Here is a 21,153-nt window from a genome sequence, read left to right on the forward strand (position 1 = left end):
CCTTTACCCAAATCCATTTACCTGGAAAATGTCAAGAAATGTATAAAGTTATATGCACATAGCATTATATTTTAGTATATTATAGTATATTTATATTTTAGAATCCTTAACAACATGGCGACAAATCTCATCTGTGTTGCAGCATCAACAGAAAATGCACACCCTGCGTGATCTCACTTTGTTGTTTGAGCCAGGCCATATAAACAAGAACCACCAGTGAAAAACGTCAATTTATCCCAACAGCTGGAATTTTAAAGGAAAAGGAAGACGTGCTTGGATGAGGAAATCAATTAAAGGCAATCCCAAAGACTAAAAATACAATGACAACCTGAATCTTCAAAGATGACAACAATCTGTTTTGATAAGAAGCAGAGTTATTCACAGGAGCCTAATGTTCATAGTTCAGCTGTGGGCTTAACATAGCGACTTGTTGAAGGTTTATTATGGCTGCCAAACAGTTAGGAACCTTTCTGGGCACATTTAACTGTTTGAAACAAAAATGAAACATAAGCAAAAGCAGACAATCAGAAAGGAGGGAAAAGAACAAAAGCAGGAAATAAAAGAGCTGAGGAACCAAACCTTCAAAGTAAAACAGGAAGTAACCAAAAGATAACTAATTAACCACAAGGCAACACGACAGATAAAGGGGAACGCTGAAAGTAGAAAATAACACTAGAGACAACCGAACACTAACAGAACTGCTGACATTTTGTTATATATTTTATGCTATTAGTGTCACATGCTTTGAATATATTCCCCCATCATGCTTTTTTAAGCGCTCTTCCACCAGTCATGTTCATGGGGAATAAAAATGCCCAGAGTTTTTCTTTAAAATAAATTTTACAGTAGCTTCTGTTAATTTTTGTTTATGCACAGACTGTGTATTGAAGGGTGTAGCCACAGTGATATGATTCACTGGTTTGTGAAGCTCCATCTGGAAGCCTTAAACTAAGTATTAAACACTCTGTTTTGAAAACAGACATATGAAGCTAGAGCTGACTGTCAAACTACAGTTTGACACTGCATGCTCATACCGTAGCAACTTCTCATTCAGAAAGTAGCCATGCCCGAAAGCATTCCCTGCTGCTGTCATCTGGTTCTCTCTGAAGAGCAACGTTAGTTACCCAATAAACATCATGTTATATTTAGTAAGATTTGAAACTAGTGACCACAAAGAAAATAGACCAAATGTTCATTAGCAAAGTGTTTAGTGTGGCTATAGAAAACGTGACCATCAGTCTTTATGTAGCCAGAGGAGTTGCCCCCAGCTGGTCAGCTACAATAGAGGTGCGACTCCTTAGCCATCCTTTATTTACAGTCTGTGGGTTTGTTGTTATACTGTTGACTAAAGGATATTTTAAACCTCACTAGAAATAAATTATTTTATAGTGAAAGGCAGGTATATTTTGTAAAATTTAGTTACAGTGAAGATCACACAGAATTATCACCCAACCTGCACAGCATTTTAGCATCTTTAGCTCAGTGTGGTTGTTTAGTGAGAAGTTCTAGAGGTCCATCTGTGCAGCTCCAAAGAGTGTATGAACAGAGTTAGTGACTTGTTGTGTTTCACGTAAAGAGTGCTGCAGGAGCTTATGAATCAGTTTTGGAGTTAAGTACATCAGGTCTGACTCAGAGAAGTGACTCCAAATAGTAAATGGTAAATGAGTAATTATCTTAATATGCCACTCCATTATCTTACAAACTTGTTAACTTGTAATAACATATGCAAACAAGAGCACAGATACTCTAGAGAACAATGAGGGAGAAGAATATAGTTCATTATTATAAAAGTCTTACAGATGCAGAATTTGATTACTTTCTTTTGTAAAACTGCATTTTACTGATACCTTGTTTTGTACTTAATAAAATCGAGGCTTATGCAGCTTATGGACCTGATTTTTCTTTGCTTATTATTGGCTTGAAATGACAGCCAGAGGTAACTGCAAACTGCCAAGTCACTCAAAACCAGAGACTCAGATTGGACATTGATGAGTAAAATGAATGAGCGCATAAATAAGGTGCTTAGGAAGCTGTTTGGATTTCACTGGATAGTTTTAGCTCCGCACTGTCTAGAGACCAAAAAAATCACAGAATTGAATCTGTAAAGCAGATGATTCGCCATATTGGCGAGTTGTCCATCTTTCATCTGAATCCACCTGCTCTTGCTTTAAATGAGGACTGTGGAACAACAAAAAGTCTGGTAACTGATTTCCCCACTGATTCTCCAAAAGTCACTACCTCAGGACAGGTTCATCGTGCTACAGCTACTGCCTGCCACTGTTAATATTCCCACCTGATGGAGACACTAGGGGAAACTGTCAGAGACAGGTGTGTGTGTGTGTGTGTGTGTGTGTGTGTGTGTGTGTGTGTGTGTGTGTGTGTGTGTGTGTGTGTGTGTGTGTGTGTGTGTGTGTGCGCCAGCATGCATATTTTTAGTGTGTGTGACAGGGGGAGCCAGGAATAGCCCTGGCAGTACATCCCATTCCTGCCTGCTGTGGTGACTGATGCAGGGGCTCAGATGTGGAGTTTGTTGAAGGGAGAAGCAGTCCACCTCTGAGCTACCTGCCATCAATCACATGTGATCTCAGGCAGAAGACTGGTACATTTCAAAGGACTGTAAAATGCAAAGCCACAAGAAATCTTTCATCTTAAAAAAACAAGATAATGTTCTTAGAAAATTAGTCATAAAACAGTAATTGTATCTTTTACATTGTTTTATGAACCATATTGACAATAGGTACAACTGTTCCTCTGCTCGTTAATCCAAATATCTAATCAGCCAATAGCACGGCAGCAAGTCAGTGCAATTAGGCATGTAGACATAGTTAGGATGTCTTACTGAATGTCAAACTGAGCATCAGGATGCAGCAGAAAGGTAATTTAAATGACTTTTAAACAGCATTTCAGAAACTGCTTATTTGCTGGGATTTTCCAACACAACCAACTTCAGGGTTTAAAGAGAAAATATCCAGTGAGCAGCAGGTCTCTGAGCTAAAATGTGTTATCAGTCAAGGTCAGAGTAGAATAGCTAGACTTCATCAAGCTGAAATAACCACTCGTTGCAAACCAAGGTTTGCAGAAGAGCATCTCTGAATACATAACCCATTTAAAGCTGAAGCAGATGGACCACAAGCAGCAGAAGACCACACTGGGTGTCACTCTCTGCACAACCTAAGCCCAAAACTGGACTCTCTGATGAGCTGATGACCATGCCACACATGTCACACTGTACTCAAATGGCCTTCACGGTCACCAGATCTGAATCCAGTAGAGGATTTTTGGGATGTGGTGGAACAGGAGATTCGCATTATCACGTGCAGCCAAAAAATCTGCAGCTACTGTGTGAAGCTTTGATCTCAATATTGACCTAAATCTCTGAGGAATGTTTCCAGCACCTTGTTGAATCTATCCAATGAAGAATCAAGACTGGAGGGGTTCAATCTGGTACCAGCAAAGCAGCTGTGCAGCAAGATGCAGTAAACACTTTAGGTTTGCAAATAATGATGAATATTGTAAAATATTAACATGGGGCTATAATTCTTTCCCTTATATACACTGTTACAATGGTGGACGCTCACATAGAGTAAAGTCATCCTTATGAGTAAAACTGAAAATGAGTGAAAATGAACACATCTTTCAAAATGTTTTATGGAGATGTGCACAATTCTAAGTTACCAAGAATATGACTTTTAGCAAGAAACAATTACCTGAGCCTATCACTGACAGAATATTGTCTAAGATCAACGCAGTATATTTGAAATTTAAGTCTTGGAACAATTAGTCAAATTGAAGATCATCTAGTTAAAATACCAAGCATTATGTACATGCATCTCATCAAATGTGTTTGAAATGTTTTCGAGTTTCAAGGGTTTTTTTGTGATGTAGAACGTTTTATGATGTAACTGACTAAACAACTGATTGCTGGAGGAAAGTATTTGCAGATAAATCAATAAAAGGAGGCTTTCAAATATAAATATATCACTGCCATTGTCTATTCTGCATTCTGTTATGTAGGCTAAATCTTCTCTGCTTATAAAACAACACAGTGTTATGGTATTTCAAAGGAAGCACACACAGGCAGTGACCTACTTCTATATGCATGACATCTTCTATTAATTATGGTCCAGGCAGGGAAGCTGCAGGAACCCTATTGCAATTGTTCTGATTTTTCTTCTGTTGCTTCTTCTCATTTTAATTTATATTTCCCTGCTAAACGCGGAGCTTCAGACCAGGAAGCACGAAATATAAAGACAGTATTGCAAATTCCAGCCATGTAAATAATCAAATTTCTATTTCTGAAATTATCCCAGAATAAGATGTAAGTAAATAGATTTATTCTTTACGACAGTCGCGTGTATAAGAGACGTGCAGCGCTTGTATTGTAGTGAGTGCCTCAGACACTCCAGGTTTATCCATCAGCGTTGCTCATTGTTGTTTACCTCCCAGCTGTGGCAGCTGTCAGTCACGCACACTCTGACACGCTAATTGTCATGGTGACTTGGTGCCTTTGTGTTAGAGTGCATTGTGCTCTCAGACCAACATGGCCTGCCTTCAACAGGTACGTACACACAACTGGCGGCATGCTTCACATCCACACTCAGACTCCCTATCTCTGCGCTGCCTCTAACAGACCACATTTTAATCATTAATGTCTGATTTTTTTGTGATAATTTTAATTCAAATTTGACCTGAAAAAGCACCAAACAGAAATCCATTTAAGCTCAGCTCAAGCTTTATTTAACTTGAATAATATACCTTGGAATATTACTCTTGACTTGGACACAGAGAATTTGTGGTTTGTTTCTTATTAAGGACTATTTTCAATAGTTTGGATAAACAGCATCGCTTCTGATTTCTTATGTGGCTTTATGTGGGATGATGTTTTAGACAAAAGAACGCCTCCAGCAGTTTCTGTCCTTTCCTGTTTCAGCACGACAATAATGCTCTCATGCAATAAATAAATAAATAAATAAGATTTTGTGTCAGAACCTCTGTCCTGATACGTCCTTATCAACCGACACCCAGCCTCTCTAATGCTTTTGTGACTCATGGGATCAAATTCCTGCAGCCAGGATCCAAAAATGTGGAGGAGAGCCCAAAACCGGAGGAACCAGAAAAGCAGAGGTTTACGCACTGGTGGATGTTTCCGTGGTAACTTAGTGTATTAAAATCAATAGAATCTAAGCGTCTGCTCTGTGGTAGGGGTCTTTTGTCAAAGATAGTTACAGTTTATTTCTAAAATTTATCTTTTTGCCGCCATGTTTCAGATTCATAGCAGTGCACAGCTGCACCTGAATCCATGTTGATCTTTTTTTAATGACCCTGAAAGGCCTCACATTGTATCTCACCTTTGACCTGTGCATTAACAGTGAATAGAGAGCATTATTGAACTCGAGACTAATTCATTTGGGCAAAGCAGGGTCAGATAACAACACCACTTCAATTGTATTCATTTCAGATCAGGCCACTTCAGGTTTTAAAATGGTTTTTACAAGTAAGTTATTATCATTATTGTGGCTATTACTGTCAGTGGATTTATAACATTAGAACCATCATTTTCCATACCCATGGCCTCTATTTGGCATAAACAAATCCTTATGGTCCAAAACCTTTTTAAATTATTGGCACAAAAAAAGAAATCATACAGTATCGTTTGTTGATACTAGATTTTTCTTTGGTAACACAATTTTTCTGACTTATTTACATTTCTGCAATACCAAAATCAATCAACATAATTTTATTTCAGGGTTTTGAGTTGCTCTAGGATGTTTGGACGTGTGTTGATGATTAGTTGTTTAGTCTGTTTGGTTTCTCTCTTTTTGTTGCTCAAAGTAATCTTGTATTTTGACCACCAGTCAGTGCTCACAGAGTCTGAATAATTGTAAGATCATAGAGTGGTGGTCCTGAGACCAGGAGGATGTCAAGAATCTGCAGATCCATCTCTTGCATTTAAGGTTATACTAAAAGAAGCTTTAAGCTTTTACTCTTCTACTGTTCGTTTTTTGTTTTATCTTTGGGTTACTTTGAGTTTGTTATCATGTCTGTGTTTAGTTCTCTGAGTATCCCCCCTTGAATACTCATTGATGCTACAGCATCTCCCTGTTGAAGTTATGGTAAATGACAAATGGACTGGTTCTTATATAGCACTTTTCTACTCATCTGAGCACTCAAAGCGCTTTACACAATTTGTGCATTCACCCATTCACACCCATTCGCACAAGCACATTTTTCTAAGTGCTTTATAGCTAACATTCATACACATTCATACAATTTGGGGTTAGTATCTTGCCCAAGGATATTTGGCATGCAGACTAGAGGAAGCCAGGAATCGAACCACCAACCTTCCGATGATCGGAAGGCTGGTGAGCTACAGCCACCACTTATGGTTGTTATTCATTTCCTGCTTTATTCTGTTAAGTAGTTCACTCTTTTATCTTGTTTTTGGCTTTACTTCCTGTTAGTTGATTGTCTTTATTATATTCAGCTGTGCCTTGTTCACCACTTCCCTAATCAGCCCTCTGTGTATATACAGTCCAGTCTTCTGTGTGGTGTTTGTTACGTTCTCTGCTTTGTCTTCATGTTTTCATTGTTCCTTGTATTCTTTGAACTGTGGTTAGCTGACACTTTTCATTATCGCTTAATAATGACGTTTGGTTGATTTTTATTCTGTAAAGTTGCATTTTTAACACTGTCACACAGTTGGGACTTCATTGACGGTGACAAACGTTAGAGCACTTACATCGTCTGCACATCCAAATCTTGACAAATCCATTGTAAACTTGTTTTTTTTTACTATTTAGTAGGTACCAAATAAGAAGAGGATAGGTCTGAGAAGAGATAGGGTTAGCTGTAACTATTAAGTAACTAGAGTAATTATAACAGTATAATATTGTGTACACTTTCAACATCTATTTTGTCCAGGCAAAGTCTTCCTCCCTCACCTCTGTACGGCATAAAGCATGAAAGTAAAAAAAGCAAAAAACAAATCTAAAATCAAGTTTATCTTCTCTAATTGATGCAGAGGCCAGGAGTCTTCTACCTGAATGGGAAACCAGAACTACCTTAATTTTGTTAGCTAATTAGAGCCTGCCAAGGACTCTTCCTCATTTTGAAATAGCCCACGCTCTTCCAGTCCAGCATAGCACCTAATCAAGCACTAATTAGCCTCTGTAGATATTTGTAATGATCCTGCAGTTCAGCAAAAACCCAGAGGAAAATTTTTTTATCCAATCATTGCACACTGAACTATAGAATACACAGAAAGCAGGTTAGGCGGAGAAGGACGAGGAGGAGGGCAATTTATCCTGTTTGCATGTGTGTGCAGAGCAGGCAGTAAATTATCAGCTCGAGATGTGTATGCAGGCACGAGGGAAATTAGACGATGCATGTTTGTTTTTATTTTGAAGGAAGTTGTACGCGGTGTGCTGAACACTCAGGCATCCTGTTGCATTTCTCACCCTTCAGTGAGAGCTCTGAAAAAAAATGCATGCAAGTGACTTCCCATCCAGTCTCTTGTGTGGGTCGCTTCCCACTTGCTCTTTAAACCTTCTGTTTGCATGGGGCAGCTAGTTAGAAGAAAGTTGGCTTGAAGGGGTCTAAGGAGGTTGGACTTCTTTGAGTTTCGTGAAGACATTTCTCATCTGAGAAGCTTCTTCAGTTCTAAAGGTTTGAAAAAAAGTCATGGGTTATTTTTGGCTTATGTGATGAAGCACATAATCAATAGTGGGTCAACAACCCTTTTAAGGGACAGCCCTAAGTAGGGTTTAATACCTGGGACTCGCCACCATTTGGCTTTAGAGCTGAAACTCTTGGATGAGAGGAGAAACCTTGTCATGAAACTTAAAGAAGTCCAGTCGCGTTCTTTCCAAGCTCCTTAGATTACCATAACCTGGATGACTGAGAACCTGCACAAACATTTTGGCATCAAGAGAGGAGAAAGCTATATGAGATGGCTTGTTTTCAAGCAGCAGATGAAGTGAAGAGCAGCAACGTGGCCCATTTTAAGATAAATAAGGATTATTTTGATCGCTAAAGATCATGCAAAGTTACTTATAGAGCTAGAAATGAGCATAAACAGTCCACTTTAATGATGAGAAGATAAATTAAATTAGAGTAGCAAGAATATAGTTCACAGATTTTGTAGCTGTCTATTTTTTGTGAGAGAGAATAACACAGAGGTCAAAAGAAGAGAGTGTCTGACGTCAATTTTTATTTTTGCTTCGGGCTAGTATTGTACTTTTTTCTTCTTCTTCTTTTTTTTTAGCTTTTAGGGCAAAGATGGGGCAATGCATCTTGGCACTGGTTATGGCTATGAAATTTAAGGCTTGTGCAGACTCACCAGCAAACACAGAGGCAGTGACACTGCAGACTGCTGGATGGCTGTGGCTCCCTGCTCAGAGGGACAGCTAGACAGGCAGCCAGGCCTTTAAACGAGGTCAACTAGCAGGAGTTTAACTGGAGCGGAGCTGCACTGACAGCAAGGCCTCGCTTTGGGTACAGTCCAAAGACCAAAGCCTAAACACCAGCAAGATAAACAGTCTGGCCTACGGGGAGCTTAACACTGCCATCAGAATGAGACGAGTAAACACATAGAGCTTCTTAGTGCACACAACAGACACTGCATGGATATTGCTTTCATAATCACATTTGCAGCTTATGTATGTGTCAAAACAAACTAGCCAGGCAAATTTATCCACACTGTACAATGCAAGTGATTCTTGCAACTTGCAGCAGACCGTCCACCACACGAACACACACATAAGCACTGAAAAAAGAACTGTAAGCATCGTCAGTGGGCACAGGGACAGAGGTCATGAATGCCTGGGATGTCTGCTGCTTTTGTTCATTGATATATTTCAGAGGCTGTTCTGTACCTGCCTTAGCTTGTTAGCTGAGCATCTCTAGTTCATCAGGCCTTCATTTGAACTATTATAATTGAGTGAAATGTAATTTTTCTGTGTTGTGATTTTTCCGATATTCTCTTAATACAAGGCTGACAGGCAGCAACTGAAGGAATGTGAATAAAAGCAGTGAGAATCCTCAGGCACCCTTTGGCAGACCTAGATGAGGAATTACATTTCATCGATATATTAGGATCTTTCAGGAGTAAAAGACGTGGGTGAAAAGAAGCCTGCTGCCAAGTCATTGTCACTGCTACTACCTTATCTTTTTGCCCGTGCACCCTCACTGTTCTTTTCCCAATTTTTTTGTTTGTAGCCACACAGCTGCACTCATTTTACATCCAATCTCATGGGTCCCTAGACAAATGTTTTACCTTTACTTTCAACCCATCTCTTATCCTCTCTGGGCCGACTGTTTGCTTTCTGCGTCAGCTGACGCCGTGCTGCTACGGCTGGGTAGAGCGGATGCAAGACTTTGCCCGGGGGCAAATGTATTCAACCCTTCAAAGTGTTTCCACGTAAATTCAGAGTTCCAGGATTATTCACATAGCCAATTAGTGCGACAGCATTTAAAGAGGCCTGCACTGCTGGGGGCAGGGAGCCACAGTTAACACCAGAAGTATCTTGTGATCTCTCCTCACTGTGCATTATGGCCAACAGCTCTCTACCTTGATGTTGTCATCTTGAACACCACTGAAGCGAAAACACTGTGGCCCACAGAGCATCTTATTTGTGTCCAGTGGGGAGATTAATTTTGTTCATCAGCGGTTTTATTTATCCTGAGTTAACAGGATATCAGAAAAACAAACAGAATCCTCAATATTGAGGATATGGGTTATTTTTAATGTTGCATGCTTTTCCAAACTGAATACTGAAAACAGAAACTTCACCATTTAAAATTTGCAGTTTAAAAAAAAAAAGAGGAAAAACTACATATGGGGAAAAACTTTACTTTCCCTCCACATATATGTGGGGAAAAAAGTAGATTTTCCCCCCATAAACGATATTATTTCTTAAAATAAACTGTATATGTATGTAAACAGACAGTAGAAATTACAGTATTACTATATAAATATTGTAAAAATAGAGAATCGCTACATACACACTATAGAAATGACATTATTGCTCTCTGTGTAGATTCTCAGTCAACTAAATCATGGTCATTCAAGGAATGTGAATGTTAACGTTAGATATAATACTGTATGCTTTTTATTGTGTTGTCCTCTAAAACAAATAAAAAAAACTTGAATAAATTACAATATAGTCACTGAAATTTTTACAGTAAAGAAATTGCAGCCTTGCTTCAAGTATTTTAATGTAAAAATGTGTGTTTTTCAATATATAGTGTAATATATATTTTTTAAAAAGTGCTTCCAGAAGGAGCTTTGTAAATATCTGAGGAATTATGAATCATTTGAGTGAGTCTGTTTGTTCTGAGACCCAGTACTCATATTTGTGACTATATTAGTTATGTTAGATCCTTCTGTTAAAGTTTATGTAGCAAAGGAATTCTTTTTACAGAATATGGGTGCTAACCTTATGCCCACCCTCCAACAGTCTTTTGCTTGGCCTATACCCTTCAACTTTGCCAGTATGGGTGATCCTACCTGGTATAACTCTAAGGATCACTGATGCAAGCTCCTTGACCAAAACAAGGTGGTGACCTAACAGGGGTTAGGAGGAAGGGCCTTCAACATCTTGGAGGCACATGATACTGTGTAGTGAAAGAGTTCTTGGAAACCAAAGGAGAAAACATCCACGCAAATACTTCTTGAGGTGAATAGTTAGGAAGAACAGTTGAGCAGTTATCCAATTCAGGGTCCCAGGTTAGAGCCTACCCCAACAAACCCAAACATGCATGTCTTTGGTTTGTGGTAGGGAGACGGAGTACTTGGAGAAAACCTATAGACACACAAGCACAGGGAGAATAAGGAAATCACAGAAACTGAAAAGTCCTATAACTGAACAGTTATATCAGTGGCTTGTTTCTACCCCCTGAAAAGCAGCATATACATGTTCCTAAAACAGTCTGGATTCGGTGGCACACCAACCCCTAAACGTCAGGCAGGAGTTTGAGTCATAGTTTTAGGTTTTGCTGTTTGGGTATTTGGGAGAAAATTGTAATTTGGCTTGAAATGCCCTTTATACAACATTAAGCATGTATTTAAAATCTAAAGTCTATGTTACCCATTTTGACAACAGTGCACAATTTACATTGCACTTTTTCAATGTGACAATAGGTCAGTACAATTTCAAATACAGCTATCAGTCTCATGAAACTACTTTTCCAGCACAAAACTATGTAACACTCCATCTGCAGAGCTGCAGATGGATCTAAATCGCTGTTCATCCTTAAGAAACTCCTTAATCTTTCTTTTAACAGTGGAAAGAGAGTTGAATTATCTTTTACCTTTTAAAGTTCTTCCTCCTTACAATGATGCATACCTCACCAGCACAAAAGGATTTCCAGACTTCCTTTCTATCTTATCAACTCTGAAGCATAATCACAGCTTTTGCTGAGATCACTGTAGATAATTATCAATTACCCTGTAAATCGCGTCCAACATACTCTTTCAACAGCAACAACAAGAAAGGAATGTAATTAATTAAAACTTGCTCCTCTTCACCGAGAATGCACAGGTTGAAAGGACCATGGCCCGTGTGACACCATTCCTGACATGTGCGTCTTGAGGGAATCTCTGCCCCACAACGATGCCGAGTCTCTAACACCAGGGGAATTCCCAAGGTGCTAAAACAACTGCTTTTTTTTTTTTAATCTTACAATACATGGGAGGCCTGCAGATGAAGAGGGAAGCGTTTTTGCTGAATGAGTGCAGAGGGAACACTTGGATGGGAAAGCTGTCAGAGAAACAAGCAGATAAATGTTGCTCAGCTAATGTGGATCACGTTCCCACAGGGGACTCTGGGATTTTCCTGAGTGTACGCCATGTCGAGTGAAATATGAAGATCCAGTGGAGAAAAAAAGGACATGTTTGGATGTAACTCAAAAGTAGGCCATGTAAAGCGCCTTTACTGACCACAAAAATACACCAATTCTTTGCACAGCATTAAATATCCATGTCTTTATATATTTTTGGAGTGTCAAAAAAATGGATAAATGGAATATTTGGATATATTACCAGTTATGACCAGCAATAATGTACTTAACCCGCCAAAAAACACTTAAAGTACATGTTTTTTTCTGTGCTCCCAAGCCCCTTGTCAGGCTTAAATGAGCAACAAAACTATTAAATTACACAAATTGAATATAAACTAAGATTTAATTGCATGTTTAATTGCTCTCAGTGTTGGGCTGAACAGGCATTTTAGCAGGAGAAAAGTAGCAACACTAGTTTTTCAATTACGGTGAATTTTAGGGAGAAAAAAATGGCAATTTTGCATATTCGAATGATTGCAAGCACAAAAGACAAGTCATTATGGGACAGAATGAGGTCTAAAACATTTGCATGCAAATACAACTCAAGTCAATCTTATTTGTGACACACTGACTAATGAATGTCAGTGTTTTAAAATGAGCCCCATCAGTTTAACCCGTCATATGTCATTTTTAAACGTTAAATGAATAGATGAGCCAAATTAAGGGACTGTATCTCATGTTTTCAAGTAAACTCTCCCAGTAGATTTGCATGTTCTTTTGCATCCACTGCCATGCAAATAAAGGGCACGTTATCATAGCTGCCAGTACAATATGCAGCCTTTTTCTTGCCTGATCTTGGTAAGTTATAGTCCGGCTGCAAGGAAAGATTGCTAGCCAATGAGATGTAAATCAGGGAAACAATGCGTGACATGGATGGCTTGTGTTGTACTGTTGGGGCCAATCAGCTGTTTTCCTTTCAAGCTTGTTGGGACTGCAGGATGTGTTTGCATTAATCGTAATGTTAGGATAGAAATCTGTTCATGCTGAAGAGAACAAATATAGTATGCTTGTAAAACCACTGCAGGGCCAAAAACCTTCCGAGTCTAATGGCCCATTTATGCTCGCCACATCAGTCGCTTCACACGCAAACAGTGATGTCGCCACAGTTATGTACCATTTTTACCAGCACTAGCTGCACTATTCTCGTAAATGATAGGTTTCACCGCCTAAACAAAAACTCCACATCAGCGTTGGTATTACTAAAAAACAGAACCAGAAGCAAGTACAAGGTTTTTTTTTTTTTTTTTTAGAAAGCTTAGTCTTTGAAACTCTTGCAACATCTTCCTCTGTATAATCTATGAATCATCTTTGATTGTGTACTGAGATCATTAAAATCGCAGGAAAAACCAACACTGTCTTAAACGTGTGTCATCAATACACACGAGGTTGCAAAAAAAGTGCAACTTGTGCCAGCGATGTGATCCGGCACTATTTGCAAGAATGATGAGCACAAATGGGACAATTGTTCTCCCTCCAAAGTCTTGACAACAAGGACACAGAAAATTATCATTCAAACGGACAAAACTCAAAAACTACTTTTAAACTTTCCTATTAAGGTTAAGGTTAGGGTGATGACTCAGGGTGTTTTCATCCCTGCTCTGTTTAGTCCATCTGAATCAGACTCTGGTCTGTTTTCCTCTTCCTTGGAACCAGACACAAGCCTCCTCCTCAAAAAACTCCAGTACAGTTTGTTTATGGTGAGAATGTGATTGGGCATCGATCCAAACCAACTATCAGCTGCAAGTGGGAACCACTGGTGTATTGTAGCCATGACGTTAAATATTTATTTTGGGCTATACTAGGAAAAAAATGTTGTGGAAGAAACCAATTAAATCTGGTCTTTGCATGGTTAATTATTCATTGTTGGACTAAAACATGTTGGTTAGTTTTTAATTTATATTGTGGTAAGTTTGGGAGATTGAGAGAGACAACGCGGTCATAGTGGATGAGCCCCCAGGAAATAAATGGAAGCCACTGTAATGTCCTAATGTGAGGACAACATATGTGTAGGACAGGGGGAGGGACAGAAGGTGAGATAAGACGGAGCAGCAGTTGTTTAACACTGATGCCGTTATTAATTCAGCAGTGCTGGGTTCACGGCGGAGGAATCAGCATGTGATTGAGATGATAACAGGCTGGGCCAGGACAACCTTGTGATCCAAGGTCAAGATGAAACAGTGATTCAACAGACAGAGCACAAATAACCATTTCAGCTTTTCAACAGCAGACAGAGCACCACAGTGAGGCAAAAATAAACCGCACATGCTGCTGAGTGCATAAAACGCCATGAAACGTCACCCTGAAACGTCACCCTGAAACGTCACCCTGAAACGTCACCCTGAAACGTCACCGAGGCAGCGGTTTGGTTTTCTGAGTGCTTTCATGGATGTGCTATGTATGTTTTGAACAGGATGGTTGATGCAGCGCGTCCAAATGGAAAGCTTTTTTATTTATTTATTTATTTGATATAATAAAAAGTTTTGTTGAAAATCCTGTTCCATTTAAATTTCTTGTCAAAACAAGCACATACAGCAACTTGAATTTCTACTTCAGTGTCTGGAGTGAGATATCTTTAACAAAAAAAGTTAAGATAGGAAAAAGCAGAGTTAGCCTTTTAAACTGGCTGACTAATTTAGTTTAGTTTATTTCCTTTTTTCTCATATAAAAAAAATAAATGTAATTAAGTAATATATACTTCACAGCTTTAATTTTAAATTAAAAATAATGAAACTCAGATACAAAAATATTATAATACACCAATATAAAGTTTGAGTTGCTGTCATTACCTTTGCCAAGGAGGTTATGTTTTTGGTAGTGTTTGCATGTCATGCTCAAGAACTAAATAAATTCTGGTAAAACCTTGTAGTGGTGTAGAGCAGAGTCATGGTAACAATCCAATACAATTTGGCTTACATCCACCGCAGTCTTCAAGATGAACTTGGTGACTTATTGCTTGAAAATTGACAAAAACCCTTGTAGACTGGATGACCCTTGAAAGTATGGTGTGTATTGTTAACATATAGAAAATACCATATAAAGATTTTCAATATCATGTCACATTTGACCTCTGACCTCTCCTTCAAGGTTGATAGATTGATCTGAAAGTCAGAGTGCTATATAGAACTATTTATAATGTTAATAATAATGTTTAAATACATTTTACAAAACAATAAAATAAATACTTCATTATAAAAGTAAATCAGGTGTGCTGAAATCTGTTTCAACAAAGCAAATAACAAAACTCTGCATTTTATATTTTAGTCGAAACAAGTGCAAATTTAACCTCCTAAGACCAGAACTCTTTGATGGCTATTTGGGCTGATTGGGACCTGATGAATGTAAAAACAAAGAATAACCAGATTTTTTTTTTTTTTACCTAATGTTTGTTTCTGAGAAAAATGAGAGCCACATATGAGGACATTCATTTTAAATTTTGTTAGAACAGTGGCAGTATAATGTCCTCGTAAATGGATATCAGGCCCTCGTAGAGCAAAATTAGGTATTTGGTCTAGACATCCCAAAACGTGATGTCCACAAATGTGGATGCCAGGTCCTAGGAGGTTAAAATGCATTTAAAAAGAACAACAACAACAAACAAATATGTACAAAATGCAATACTATTCCTTTAAAATGAAATACTGCCCAGAGACTGAAAGGCCTTGGTGGAGGTTTATGCCCTTGGAGTGCTTTTTGTGGAGTTTTTGTGTGTGTTTGTATTTTAGGTTTTTCTTCTTTCTTTTTTTTACTATTTCCAGTTAATAAAACTGAGTGAGAGGTTACTCATCTTACTCAGCATCCCTCAAAAAGAAACGGCACAGAACAGAGTCAGGGTTTCTTGTTACGGCGGGTGGCGTAATCATTCAGGTAATGTGTCACTGGCTTTCACAGGCTACGATCCCCCTGGGCCCCACCACTTGTTCCCAGCAATAAGCTAATTGATTGAAACATTCATCATCATCCACAGCCACATTCTCTTATGAAAGCTGACCCCAGGGCAGCAAAGTCCTAGACTTTTGGAGAACATTGAAACACACTAATGGAAGTGCCATTAGTGAGAGATGAGAGGAGGAGAGACGAGAACCCCAACAAGAGTGTGTACACTTTTTCCACAGGAAATGAAGGTAAGATTGGGGTTAATCATCCGTGGGCTTCGCGCTCGTCTCTGTTCATTCGTGTAGTTTCATCGTGATTGGTTTAAGTCAGACCTGCATCTCTAATCAAAGGAACTGCAGTGTTTGCTCCTAGCTAAATAAATGCAGTCTATAATTAAATTGATTGCTATACTACTTTTTGACAGCAGTACAGTGACAAGCCTGCTCCTGCAAACTGATGGTGATGTATGTGTAATGCCTAGCATATAATCTTCTGCATAGAAAACCCTGAGCTCATTGGCAATATAGGGAAACATCACTTGTGCTATTTTCCTGCACCAGTAAATGCATCATTGCACGTGATTAAAATATCACCGATCAATGATAAATAAATACAAAGATGTATTTTTATGATAAATAAAATGAAATATTAAAATATTAATACTTCATTATTTCGAATACTGTTTCCTTTCCTCTTTTATGTCTATATTTCGCATTATGGTTTTAAGTGCTTGAGTACTGATATTTCCTGAGGCAATGTGTGTATAGTAATGTACTGTACGGTGCAAAAGCCATCCATCCTTCTTTAGTTGGCACTATTACAAAATGCCCAAGATAGCATAGCTTGAAAAGGCATAGTGCAGCATATTTGCACCAATGAGGTGATTTCCAAAAGGCTATTAGCACTGAACCTGGTATAGTTCAGCATGGTGTGCAATGTGTCTTTAAAAATTTTGAGGAAATTGGCCAAAAGAGATGACAAAATAAGAAGTGGCAGGCTTAAAAAAAAATTCTGTCTACAGCAGAAGAACGGTATCTGAAAGTCATGACTTAACCCTTTAAGACCTACCATAGAACCAAGTCCGCCAGAGCTTATATTATATTTTTGGTAAATGGCCTGTATTTATATAGCGCTTTACTAGTCCCTAAGGACCCCAAAGCGCTTTACATATCCAGTCATCCACCCATTCACGCACACATTCACACACTGGTGATGGCAAGCTACATTGTAGCCACAGCCACCCTGGGGCGCACTGACAGAGGCGAGGCTGCCGGACACTGGCGCCACCGGGCCCTCTGACCACCACCAGTAGGCAACGGGTGAAGTGTCTTGCCCAAGGACACAACGACCGAGACTGTCCAAGCCGGGGCTCGAACCGGCAACCTTCCGATTACAAGGCGAACTCCCAACTCTTGAGCCACGATCGCCACGAACGATTTGTAGTGCCATTTTTGGGACCATTTCAAGTTGCTATACATCAATACAACCGTTATAGCCCAAACTTAAATAATATGTATGCATTAAGTGCATAATAACTACATAAATTGCAAAAAAGTGCAATAAACTACAAACAAATTGAAAATTGTTTTTGTGGGGTTTTTTTTACATATATTTCTAGTTAGAGAAATTTAAGAGGTTTATCCCTCAAAACTGTAAATACAAAAAAGTTGCACAAAATAGTTTCCCACCACAGGAAATTCATTTTGATTGTCTTCATAGTTTTATTTTGAGATACACCAATTTTTATATACTGCAGGAAAAACGAAGAAAAAATATTATAATGCAAATTTACAAAAAAACAGCATGTGCATCAAAATAAACTATTTCCAGCAGTGCAATTTTAGTCCTAAGCATCCCTGAAACTATTCAGGAAAGCATAAAGTCAAACATGACTTTAAAAAACACCAGCATAGGCTTATAAGGCCCCGAAGGTAAACTACATTTTCTGCGAAAATGACGTCACTCCCGGTTTCGGGCAAGTAATGGCAGACATAGTTCGCTCTGACGTCTGTTCCAACGTAAGAAGTGTTATGAACAGCTGATCGGATCGGCAAAGCGTGTTTCTGGAATATAACCGAATAAGAAACCGTGACCTAGGGCAAGCTGATGGCATAACATGTAAGTACAACTCCTCTGGTTTCATATGCAAAAAAATTATTGTGCTAGCTTACGTGGTTGCAGTTCTATAGGGGTTTAAAAATAGTTACACAAAACGGAGCGTGCCCACTCCGACCGGTTTTAAAGGGTTAACAGACCTGACAAAGGACCTGAGAGATGCATCTGACCTTTTTAGTTGATCCATTTAACCTAAATGAGATTATCCTAATGGAAGAGTAGCTGTCAAGAAGCCATTCTTATGGAAGGGAAACGGGAATAATGGTCGAACCCAAAACTGGATTGAAAATCAGCAGCAAGGGGTCTTTTTCTAGGAAAATACAGAGAAGGTGTGACTTCAGCCTTTTTCACAATCTCTATGTAGGAATCCTGTGTATTAACAGGTTGAGCAGGTTGCTATTTTGTGAGTCTTTCATATCACTCAGTTGCTTCCCCAGAGATTATGTCATACACAGTTCAACTTCAGCTTGCACAGCAGCTGGTGACATCTTGATATTCATTTGTCAAATAATATTTTTTCCAACAAAATGGTATTGTTTAATGATTTCACACACAGTTTAGAAATCTGTAAGAAATGGTGAAATGAAAATGAAGTTGTCCCGTTGGGCAGGCCAGTGCGTTTGTGGCATGGACCCAAAAGCAGACACGGAAGAGACAAAAACTAAGGTGTAACAAAACGTGAGCTGTTTATTTGGCCAAAAAACGTGAATACAAATCAATGCAGAGCAAACCGGGACGAAAACTAAAACTAAAACCTAGACTGGGAAAAACTGAACTATGACAACTATGACAATAAGACATGATCATGATTCTGAGCAGGTAAATATGAGAAACTATGAGACAAACATGAACATAACCTAAACAGAATCATGAGATTCCTGAAGACATGACATGAAGAAACGAAAACAGACACACCAACACTGAACAGAGGAAGACAGAGGACTTAAATACACAGAAGGGCAATGAGGGAAGTGGAAACACCTGGGGAGACACAGCTGACACAAATGAGCAAGATGCCACGGGGGAAGCAAAACTAAACACACTGAACATGTAAACACAATACTTTCAAAATAAAACAGGAAGCATGGAGACACATGAACTGGGATGCAAGTTGCAAGCCTGACACAAGAGACAGAGAGAGGGAAAGGGACACAGAGGAGAGAGACACAGGGGGAACCTATATAGACAAGGAGATAACACATGACAAACAGAAAAAGACTCATAAACAAGGAGACATAGGTGAAACACAAACAAGACTAAACACAACAAAACTAATAATAACAATACAAGAACTTAACATATTTCAAATATAACATAAGAAATCAAAAATACAAACTAAAGAATCAAAGACAAATATTGACAGATTTTAAGACAGCATTGCCCTCAAATAACCACAGGCTTTGGATGCTGTTGGGGTTGTTGTATTTTTCCTGTCAATAATCTGAGCTTCATTGTGCTTTGCCTTAGTGTGCGCGCCTGTTGGATCAGTCATCCATGTCATCTGCCTCCATCTGAGTTTGGGCTGCCTGTACGCTCGGCTGGACAAACAGCAGCTTGAGAGGAAAGAGAGGCCTGGAAATCCGGCAGGGCGGCTGGAAGCGACTGCATTTTATCAAATTCAGTTGCTGGAATGGTGCCACTTAAGCAGCTCCTAAGATGCAAATGAAAAACAGCGGATGCGCGACGCATGGAAGTTGTAGTTGTTATGCAAATAATGATGGCGAGATGCATGCATAAAGGACACTAAGTAGTAGTGACGGGTTTGCTGTAAATGCTGCTATAAAGAGCATCTGAGGGTGGAAAAGAAATGTGAATGCTGCACATAAATAAACAACCCCAACACCATCATAACAAAGTGCTTTGTTTCCAATAAAACAAAGAAAGTACGCCTTACATGGATCTTAAAATGGTCCCAAAGAAACCCATTACACATCAAATTGCTGCACATAAAGAGGGAATACCTATACAGCTTAAAAAACAGTCAATAAAACTAAATGAATGCCTATTTGCAAATACAGGGGAACCCTTTTAGTGTTTTTTACAGCATTACCACACAAAAAATCCTAAAACACTTGATTACACTTCAGTCATGCTTTCTATGCCTCCTCTATCAGCCCCAAATTGCCTGTTCATGCACTTTAAGACCAGAAAGAGGCTCTAACAGACACAAAGATTTTGCTTTTTAGTTTCTTGCAAAACATATGAATTACAACCCCTGCATTCCACATCAAAGACTAATAATGTGGTGGCTGCAGCTGCTCTTGCTCTTGGTCAGCGTACGTCCACATATACAGTTGCTCTCCCTGTCCACATAGTTTATCTAGCAGGCATGACAATAATGAGCACCTCCGCACGATAAAGCTGTCAAGCAACACAGGACACATCCTGTAGTGTGCCACAACCACAACAGCTTTCATCATTCGGCTCTGAGCAAGCACGCTCCTGACATGCTCCCGCGGTGTGAGCACACATTATTCCGCAAATCCATGCCATTAACCAAGCATTTCTCTCCTCGCAGTCACCCGACACAGAGGCACTATGTCAAATGTCTCTGCCATTGACTGTCCACAGAGAGGTGCAAGTGCTCAGACAAAGAGAGTGATTAATTATTCAAAGAGGCTCACTGCAATCCATTACATCACATGCATTATGAAGCAGCCTGATCTACGGCACCTCTTCAAAATCTATCAGTCTTAAGGATGAGGCTGAAACGCACAGGACACTACCTGCTAGGTAGACAGCAGGACAGGTAAATAAAGGGCTGCAATTAACAGCAGGAATAAAAATGTAATGACCTGCACATAACATGGCATTATTAATTATTTAATTAGTGAAACTTTAAATCTTTACTTTTGCACTTTTATTTTCATACTTTTCTCATTTTAAACTGGTCATCCACTAGGTTATTGAACCATTTTTACCAGCAATAACCTAAGTTTAAATAGGTAATCAATGTTCTGTTGCATGACCCACTTTCAGCTGTTGGACGGATGGTCTCATATTTAACTCCAGAATAAGTGCCCAGTTCACATGTCTGCAAAACCAGCCCATCCCTCCACCACCACGCTTGACTAGCATAAGATGTTTGGTTTTCTCTAAACACGACGTTGTGCTTTTATAAACGTGCTCACACTGATGCAGAGCTAATCAAGCTAACTTGAAGAACGTGGTGAAATTAGAAACTAAAGATCAAAAAGTTGTCCAAAACAAGCCAAGTAATATGACTATCTGACCCAAAACCTAACTTCAGTGTTTAATGATAATAGTTTTCAAAATGGTGAATGTGAATGTCTGACATTCTCTTAAAAATAACAGTACTGAGAATTT

The 21,153-nt window shown here is 39.0% G+C and overlaps 1 protein-coding gene across 3 annotated transcripts in view; it reads right to left on the reverse strand.

The window, feature by feature from the left end:
• The window catches only part of gpr158a (G protein-coupled receptor 158a), a 92,272-nt gene that overhangs the window by 46,855 nt on the left and 24,264 nt on the right, over positions 1-21,153 (reverse strand). The window lies entirely within an intron of this gene.

Source organism: Aulonocara sp. 'chitande type north' Nkhata Bay, linkage group LG9 (genome assembly GCF_057382095.1).
Source record: "Aulonocara sp. 'chitande type north' Nkhata Bay isolate Kocher_YH1m ecotype deep benthic linkage group LG9, A_spYH_male_GT1.1, whole genome shotgun sequence".
NCBI lineage: Eukaryota > Metazoa > Chordata > Actinopteri > Cichliformes > Cichlidae > Aulonocara > Aulonocara sp. 'chitande type north' Nkhata Bay.